The 9,999-nt window shown below is 38.3% G+C and overlaps 1 pseudogene; it reads right to left on the minus strand.

Annotated features, from left to right (window-relative positions):
- Positions 1–340: 340 nt before the first annotated feature.
- LOC148788036 (secreted RxLR effector protein 161 pseudogene) lies at positions 341–646 on the minus strand (annotated as a pseudogene).
- Positions 647–9,999: the final 9,353 nt, after the last annotated feature.

Here is a 9,999-nt window from a genome sequence, read left to right on the forward strand (position 1 = left end):
AGCATGGGCAATTTGGGACATTGGCTTAATAAGTGGATCCGCTATGTTATCTGTTGAGCTGACTCGGTCTATCCTAATGTCACCTCTGCTCACCATCTCTCTGAGAAGATGGTAGCGTTTAAGAATATGTTTGGAACGATGATGAGATCTTGGTTTCTTTGCTTGTGCTATTACCCCGTTGTTATCCCAGAAGATAACTACGGGCTCAACAATTCTATGTACCATACCGAACTCTTGGATGTACTTGTTCATCGAAATCGCTTCCTCAGCTGCTTCCGAAATTACTATGTATTCAGCTTTCATGGTGGAATCCGTTGTGGTATCCTACTTGGTACTTTTTCTAAGCAACCACACCACCATTCAGCCTGAATACAAAGCCTGATTGAGACTTTGCACCATCATCGTCTGATTGCAAGCTAGCATCGTTGTAGCCTTCCAATATCAATTCTCCACTACCGTAAATCAAAAACACATCTTTAGTCCTTTTCAGGTACTTAAGTATTGTCTTGACTGCGCTCCAGTGCGCCTCTCTGGCACATGCCTGATATCTGCTCGTCACGCTCAAAGCGTACGCGACATCTGGCCTGGTGTACTGGACAACAAACCGAATGCTTCCTACGGTTGGAACATAAGGGATGTCCGACATCCATTTAAGTTCCTCATCAGTTTTGGAAGACTACTTCTTGGACATCTTAATCCCATGCCTCATGGGAAGGAATCCTTGTTTTGAATTCTGTATTTTAAATCTCTTCAAGACTTTCTCAGTATATGAAGATTTGGTTAGTCCTAACATACTTCTAGATCTATCCCTATAACTCTTGATGCCAAGAATGTAAGAGGATCACCCATATCCTTTATGAAAAATTGTGTGGACAACCATGCTTTAATGTTTCCTAACATCTTAACACCATTCCCAATGAGTAAGATATCATATACATAAAACACAAGGTATTCAACCGCTCTCCTACTGATGTTCTTGAATACACAATGATCAAATTCATTCTTGATGATATCATAACCCGTATGACTTCATCAAAACATGTGTTCCAGCTTTAGAAAGCTTATTTAAGGCCATAGATGGACAGTTGGAGACGACAGGCCTTCTGTTCTTCTCATGGGAAGTGAAACCATTGAAAAATGTCATTTTCACGTCCATCTTCCATATTTCATAGTCAGACCTTGTTCCTATGGCAAGCAGAATCCAAATGGACTTGGCCATGTCTAACTAGCAAATAGGTTTCCTTGAAATCAACTCCGGGTCATTGAGTATATCGTTTTCCACGAGCCCAGCCTTGAAACTTGTAACCTTTCTGTCAGCTCCAAGCTTGTATTTGTAGACCCATTTGCACCCAGAAGGTTTAACACCTTTAAGTGGGTGTACGAGGGTTAAAACTTTATTTGAACCTATTGAGTCCATTTCAGAGTACGTCCTTAGATCGTTATCCAATTGACTAGTTAGTCCCAAGAATCCGTACCTATTAGGTGGTCGTGATTCTCTGGTCGACCTACGAGGATTGGAGCACCATCAGTGGGAACTATAGGCTCAAATGATGTTCTTTTATTCTGCTGAGGTGTTTGACTTGTTTCCTTAAGTAGTACCAAATTGCATCTACTATCCGCGGAAAAACCTTTTTCCAAGAACATTGCCTTCCTTGAGATAAAAACCTTTCGCTTAGATAGATCATAGAAGTAGTATCTCGCAGCTCCTTTTGGATATCCAACAAACTTGAACAGATTAGACCTCGAGTACTAACCTCTTGATGTATGCGGAACTACCCCACACTCTACAGTACTTGTAGGACGTAGGCTTGCCATATCTCATATATCGTCTAGGGCACTGTCTTAGATGGCACCATGTGAAGTAATTAAGCCACCGTCTCAAGAGTGTGACCCGAGAAAGAAGGGGGAAATTCCATTTTCCTTTAAGTACTCAATGAACTCACCATTTAAATACTCTCCGCCTCGGTCCGACCAAAAGACTTTAATTTTATAGTCAGTTTGATAAAGGTTACGAAGTATGAGAATTCTCCTCTAGCCGAAGTATTTAATGATCCACAGACGTCTGTATGAATCAAATAAAAAAAGCCGTTGGCAAGCACACTTTGTCCAAACAAAAGGCTTTTTGGTCATTTTCACTTTTAGACGGGATTCGCAAGTTTGAGTTTGCCAACTTTCTCATCCTATCTTTTGAGATATGGCCTAACTTTGCATGCCGAAACTATGCATTTTCATGATTATCTAATTTTTGTTTATGTTGGGCAGGCATAATCCAATTAGACTCTTGCAGAATATAAAGGCCATTTACCCATGTACCAAGCACATGATAGTTATTATCAATCATCAAATAAAAACTATTATTATTTATTGCAAATATATAACCATCATTCTGTAAAATAGGAATGGAAATAATATTCTTGATTATGCTCGGTACATAATAACAGTCTTTTATTCTATGCGAATATGACCACTAAAAACTAACTGGAGAGAACCCCCGGCTTTCGCTGCGATGGCCTTCCCATCGCCTAACCTTACAATAATCTCATCCTTACTTAGCTCTCTGCTTCTTTCCAACACTTGCATGTTATTGCAGATGTGAGCTCCATAGCCGGTATCCATGCCCAAGAAGCAGAATTAGTTATCATAGTCACTTCAATCAAAAATTTACCTAGGTTGGAGAGGACTTGCGGGCACTCCCTATTCTAATGCCCCTTTCCTTGACAATGAATGCAGATATCATATGCCTTCAACCGCTAAGAACCGCCAACCTTCCCTTTCCCTTTGCCCATTCTAACAAACCAGTAGGAGCGCTCAAAGAACTAGCAGCAGATGCGATCTCTTTTCCCTTACCCTTCTTCCTCTTCCAATGTCCAGCCTTCTTGCCTTTCGCTTTGGAGGCTGAAATATCTCCTACAAATTCCGTCGATATAGATTTCTGGGTCGTCGCCTCGTATTGTACCAGCATATTAAATAACTCATGAATAGACTTCTCAAGTCCGTTCATATTGTAGTGAATAATAAACGGGTTGTAGGACGAAGGAAGTGATTGGAAAATCATGTTAATGTATGTGTCATTGTCAAGCCCAGCTTTAAGGTCTTCGAGCTTCTCCATTAGGGATAGCATCTTAAACCTATGACTTTGTACAGACAATTCTTCGGCCGTTTTGGTCCCTAAGAATACTTTCGTGGTAGCATATCTAATATGCCTATCGGGAACCACATGAACTTCTTTCATGCAGAGCAGAGCATTATCTAGGGAACATCATCCAGCCTATCATATTGCTATTGGATGTCATTGGATATCGAAACCAATGTGATACGTTCTTCCAGCAAGACCATTGGGAATATCTTGTCCAAAACATAGCCCTTATTCTTGAAATATTGGGCAATCCTCAGATTTAGCAGCCATTCATTGTAGTTAGTGCCCTTGAATTTATTAGCCTTCATTATCATGGTTAAAGGATTCATAGACATTTTCTACACAATAGAAAATTAAATAGAAATCAGCCAATGATTGTAATATTATGAGTAAGCTAAAAGACTTGGTCTTTAGTCTTTAACTCTCCCACTATTTATACAAAAGCTCACCACTCTCAAGTGGGGTTTAAGGAATAGCCTTTCCTAGTCGGCTTGGAGTCCACAAGCAAATTTGCCATGCTCGTGGGAGGTATCCAGTACCATTCTCATCCCATGAGATCCCCAAGATCTTTTGCCTCACCTCTTCATATGATTCCCAAGACTTCAAGCGAATCATGTTACTCGGTGTTAGGCCAAACCATCAACCAAATCACATTTCATCCATCACCCCCCATGACTCGTTAGACAAGAAAATGGTGAAAATGTTCCTTTGTTCACAACTATGGTGCAACTCTCCTCTATTCCAAGTGTGCCACAACTCGTGAGACCACACTTCAGCAACGGTAGCTTCCTCACCATATTGCTTTGGGCCTTATTCTCCATAGACTTGCTAGAAATGAAAAAGTATCTCCAAAGGTCCTATACTACTCTCATTACAATTTGAAGAAGAAACCCCGATCAGTAGTTGGAGGGAGTATATTAAGAGGGAGATAGCAAGCTTTATTATTCCAAGGCTAAAAATGAGAAGGGGGGACAAAAAAGAATCACAAGGGCACATGGGCCCACCCAACAAAAATTAAAAGACATACATGCGGTCTAGGGCTCCGTGATCATCCCTTCACATTCGTTCTAACATAGAATAACAATTAATCATGATAGACAAGAAAATGAACATCTAAAAAATATCGTGATATCCAATATCATGACAAACAATTATGTACAGAAAACAATAAGCTTAAAATTTGCAATAAATATGGATGATTAAGCCTTGTACTTCTAATGAACACAATTAAACTAAATTAATTAAATCAATTTACTTCTCAAAAAATTCCAATTTTTTCCAAAATTAAATCAGCAACAATAAATATTTTTCAAAAAATATGCAGAAATTAGAAAATTTAATTTTCTGCAAAAACTGTGAAAAACGGGCTAGCCGTCAGTCGTCAGCAGCAGCAGCACAGCGGCCACACAACCGCCCTCGCGCGCGCCCGGCTGCGCGCATGCTTTGCATTGTAGATCAGTAGTGCACTGCTATAGTACCAATTTTTTTTTTTAATTTTCACACATTCAACTGAAATTAAAATAAGTATTTTATCAAAAAATTGAATTTTCATAAAATCCTTAAATCATCCAAAAATCGCAATAATTAGATGAATTACTTTTCTCATATAATTATCAAAGAAAAAGTAAAAAACTATTTCATGCTTCAAAAGAAATAGAGAACACGTTTTCATGGTTATTCACACAGTACCATAGCCCCTACATGGTAACTGGGCTCTGATACAACTTGGAAGGGCACCGGAAAGTGCGAGTGGATTAGCTTGGCAACGCGCAAGCGGAAGAGGTTAAAATAACTTGCTTAAATAAAATGAAATCGCAAGGAAACCATAAAATCATGGGGTGTACCCTTGGAGTTCCCGGGCGTTCAATGTGGTTAATAAAATAAAAAAAATAATAAAATTTACAAGGCAATTAGTTGAATGAAAAACGAGAGGTACATAAATATAAATCAAGAGTCACCTTTGATTTGACTTATTTTGAACCTCATTTGGTTGATCCGTTCACGCAAGGCTTCAATGTAAAAACTCTCTTAAGGTATGTCCACAGCACACCAGAACTTGGGATTCCACAACTCTATTTGCTAGAAAAAAATTGAGGAGCAAAACCACACCAAGTATGCAAAAGAGGGGGTTCGGCCGACAGGTGGAACTGGAAAGAAGGAAATTATTTTCTTGCTTTGTATTCACTAGTTATTCTAAATAACTAATATACATATATATACCTTGTATGGATGCATTGCAATATATCTAGGTTCATTTAACCATCCATTAGGTAATAAGATCCTTTATTCCAAATAAAGGATCAGTAAGATGGCATTTTTCAAAAGTGAATTTGTTAGTTAATAATTTCATATTCTAATCATTTCCACCAACTTAATTAATGGGCTTGGCCGATTTTAATTAATTAAAAATACATGGTCCAATCAATCTTAATTACATCTATTTTAATTAGAGTCCACTTAATTAAGTCCATCATATAATTACTCCAATTAAATACAGGGAAAAAGATTAGTTTGGTCCAATAAGTTTCCCCAAGATCAATTTTAGTCCATTATGTTTACGCATTTCCAATTAAGTCCAGTAAATTGTAGAGTCGCCTAAATTAGGACCACAGACGGGTTTTTGGACAATTTTAGGACATTTTCACCCCTGTGCAAATTTAAAAGAGTTGTTTTAGTCCATTTACAGTAAATTCTAATTTTTCATCCATACTCAACAAAATGGTATCAGAGCCTAGGTTTATTGAAGAAATATATGATTATATTATATTTTGATATTATTTATCCACTAACGGAGGAGACTCTTTAAGAGAAAATAGAACCGAACGAAAGTTCGAGTTACTCTGAAAACACGGTATATTTCCAGATTCCAAGAGGATTGATCCAAAACCTCTCACGCCAGAAGAAGAACAAGAGTGGCTGAAAAATTTTGAGGTTCCAGAAGTACTACGAGGAAATGCAGTGAGGCATCTACACTCCACTGAAGTCCATGGTAGAATCCCAGCTAAGAGAAGCGGAACGGGTAAATTCCGGCATAATTTCAGTTCTAAAAATTATGACTGATTGGAAGGAACTTCAGCCCGATACATCAAAGATCTCTCAAGATATGAGGCAGATAGAAAAGACGGTTCAAGACTATGGACATAGGTTAATCCATATACCTATGAAAATAGAATCTTTGAGCCAAAAGGTGGCGAGGTCTTTAAGATCCTTCCCGATCTACACAAAGGCCTTAGAGATCAGACGGCAGAAAGTACAGATTTGAAGAGAAATCAAAGGGAGAACCCTGAGACATAAAAATCTAGACAGGAGCAAAACAGGGACGCCCTTGGAACAGTACCTCTTCTACACCAGAAGGGGAAGGGCACGGAGATTTCAAAGCCAAAGTCTAGAGAAGATCTGATTATCGCATCTATCAGACCTATAAAATAATGGAGGTAATAAGAGTAGATCTATCAGATCTACAAGAATTGGCAGAATCCTTTTCCTAACTCGGGATTGTGGATTTAGTCAATATCCAAACCAATGAAATCACTTCAGCACTACCACAGTCGGAGGAAAGTACATGTTCTAATGATCCTCCACAAGATCAACCGATGAGAGGAAGTGCGGATTTCTAGACTAATGTCACTCCGACGTTTGTGGGAACAAGGCTAAAGGAAAATCCAGGAAGAAATCCAAAAAGAGTGCCTGAAAAAACACCTTGGGCAAGGATCATACTCCAGCCCTTACATCCATATGGCGCTATACTCAACCTGGATATTATCGATTTTCGAAATACCGAAAAATTGATAGACGAATGGGTTACAACCGTCAAGATAGTAGCAACTACCTTAGAGCTCAACAAAGAAAACATCATAAAGCTTGTTGAGTTGAGCTTGGACGGGATCTATGAAGATCGGATGGGATAATACCCCAGAAGATACCAAAGCCAGTATCCTTGCCGGAGATTCGAAAGGAGTGATAGCAGACCGGCTAGGAAGGCTTATCACGATACACTTTATTGGAGATGAATAATTCGAAGCAAGTAGAGAAGAAAAGGTTAGAGAATATGCACAAGCTTTTTTCAACCTTGAATTAACAAGTATTTGCACATTAGATGAATATATCTATTTGTTCCACAAGTATTTTTTCTAAAGTGGAGTAATGGGGAGGTAGTAGCTCCAATGTTCTTCGCAAAAATATGCAGTCCATGAAGGAAAATGTTGATTCAGTCATAGAAAGTACGTGAAGGACAGCTAGATTCAATGGCGCGAAGAATGTCTTTCCTTAAAGACAAACTGAAGGATGGTGTTATCAAGTATCCATCTAGAAGAACATGAAAAGACTAAGAGGTAAAATCAAACGAACTCCTCTTTGTTGTGATAACAATGATTTTGCAACTGTTGTAGGAGAATCAAGCGTGCCAAGGAAATGAGGAAGCAAAGTAGTAACTCCTACCCTAGGAGTTCTAGGAGAACCTTTTCCCGGCGGAGATCATGGTGGTCCAAGTCTAAATCCAGACCATATAAATCTGGACAAAGAACAACACCAACAAGGGCTTCATCTAAAGGATCTAGACGAATAGATGCAAGATCCACTGGAAGAAGCCCTACAGGAAGAACATTCAGACGAGCACATACCCGAGCCAATGAAAGTTTCAAACACTGCAATTGCTGGACCTACGGAGCAAAAGGACATAAATCCGCCGATTTTCGCCAGAAACGTGGTGAATTGCGAAAATTTGAAGCCATGGAGATTTCGTACCCATCTACCAATTCGAAGATCTTTCTTCAGACGATAAACGTCTATGAGGAGGAAATACATACTGATTCGGATGGATTCAACTGAGTCAGAATAATTACAACGAGAGAATGACGGTATCAAACAAAACCATGGAAAGAATCATGCGACAAGGTTCCAACCTCAACCTATACGATGGATTTAGGATTGAGGAATTGGGAAAGTCCTGAGCCAGATAGGACTGAACCAAAGAAAGCATCACAATCTACCAAGTAAGTTCATGCGAGTTTTCTATACCTATGGAACTTACTGGTAATGTGATGGAGATGCAATTAATTCCTAAAGAAGAAATTCTTGAAGAAATAAGTAAGCTTAAAGAAGACGTAGCTGTTACTATGAAATGGATCCACATAGGAACTATCAAAGTAGTAATAAAAGCAACTTTTAAGGAAGGAATTGATTTAGAAACATTTATCGAAAATGGATAGAAGAATCAATAACTTACGAGATGGTTGTCTTGCAACAATGATAAGAAATCTGTATGCAGGAAAATTGATGTTTGACATTCATCTTAGGATTGCATACAACCTAGCAGACCAAGATTTCAGTAGAATTTTAACCCATCATCAATATTTTAAGAGAAAAGATCTAATGAAAGAACGTAACAGACTATATTCTATAACTTATTGAATACCTTATGCCTTTTCCATTACGCATCATTCATATTTGTTTCTTATGAAGGAGTATATTGAGATTCTTAGAATTTTCAAGGAATTCGCCAAGGTAATGACACCAGATCCTATTAGGATATCCAGAATAGGTGGTGTTGATATCATCATAAAAGATCACCCAGTTTTAGATAGAACACTTAGCTCTAGAGCTTAATTCAGTAGCAGAATGTACTTTCCGGAAGATAGGATTACAGGCTATAAAGGAAAGGAGAAAGATGAATTAAAAGCTTTAACTCCTCAGGAGATTAGGGTAGATAACATAAAACATAAATGCCCTGAAGGATGGAAAGAAATACAAGTTATATTTGACATCATTAAGAAAGAAAATTTTTTACCTTATGACTGATATCATTTGCAGCAACCTATTGTTGGGAAATGAAGGCATGCAAGAAATAGTAGGCCATGACTTATATCATTTCAGGAAGAGAAAACTGGGAGTACGACTTTGGGATTAAGTTTCCTCAAAGATCATAAACTATGGGGAAGAAAAGGTAACGGAATGGAATTCCGTCTTGATGGTGTTACCATAAGGATTGAATAACGAGTCCCTTTTCTATATACATATTTGTAGGTATGTTGTATGATTAATATAAGATAGAGTATTTTGCAACTTATATTGATTCAGGATCAGGAATTTGCACGGCAAAACCTGGAGTTTTCCCTAAAGAAGCAAGGGAAACCTTACCCGTTATTGCACGAAGAGATTTTTCACAAAAAAATCCTAATACTCAATAAGGGAATACGAGAAGCCAAGATCATGATCGGAGGAGCATTCGGATCGCCCTGGTTTAGGGTAGAAACACCTCCTATTTACTTTCATGATATAGGTGCTGATGTCTTGCTAGGTAACAATTTCATTCAAACATTTGCAAGATATATGCAAGATAACTAGAGGAATCTGTTAATCTTTTACCACTAACTGTGGTAGTGAGATACAGGTATTGCGAAGAGAAAGGGCATTTAAAAGGATAATGCCAATAAATTTTTGCAGCAAACGTGGTCATTTTGATGTCAGATTAACTCATCCAAAAATGCAGATAAGAGGAAATTTGGTAAGGTCCTTCTGACTTTCAGGCAACAAGGACTCATAGACAATGATAGCTTCTATAAGAAATCCAAGGAGGAGATTGTGAACCTTAAAGAAGAACTAATAAAAATGAAATCGCTAGATATTAGTGAGGAAAGCAGGATTTCTCTTGAGAATGCCAAGAGGTTTATCCAGAGGAACTTCAGTGAAAACCCTCTGGCATGATGGGATAGGAACAAGATCAAAACTACTCTAAAGCTCAAGGAAGAGTGCAAGTACGTGTACGTTCGATACAAACCTATCCAGACGAGCATGAAAGACAAGAAAGATATGTAGATGATTATCAAAGAGCATATCGATCTTGGACTCATCGAACCTGGAATCTC

Source organism: Sesamum indicum, linkage group LG5 (genome assembly GCF_026168435.1).
Source record: "Sesamum indicum cultivar Baizhima isolate 11 linkage group LG5, ASM2616843v1, whole genome shotgun sequence".
NCBI classification, from domain to species: domain Eukaryota; kingdom Viridiplantae; phylum Streptophyta; class Magnoliopsida; order Lamiales; family Pedaliaceae; genus Sesamum; species Sesamum indicum.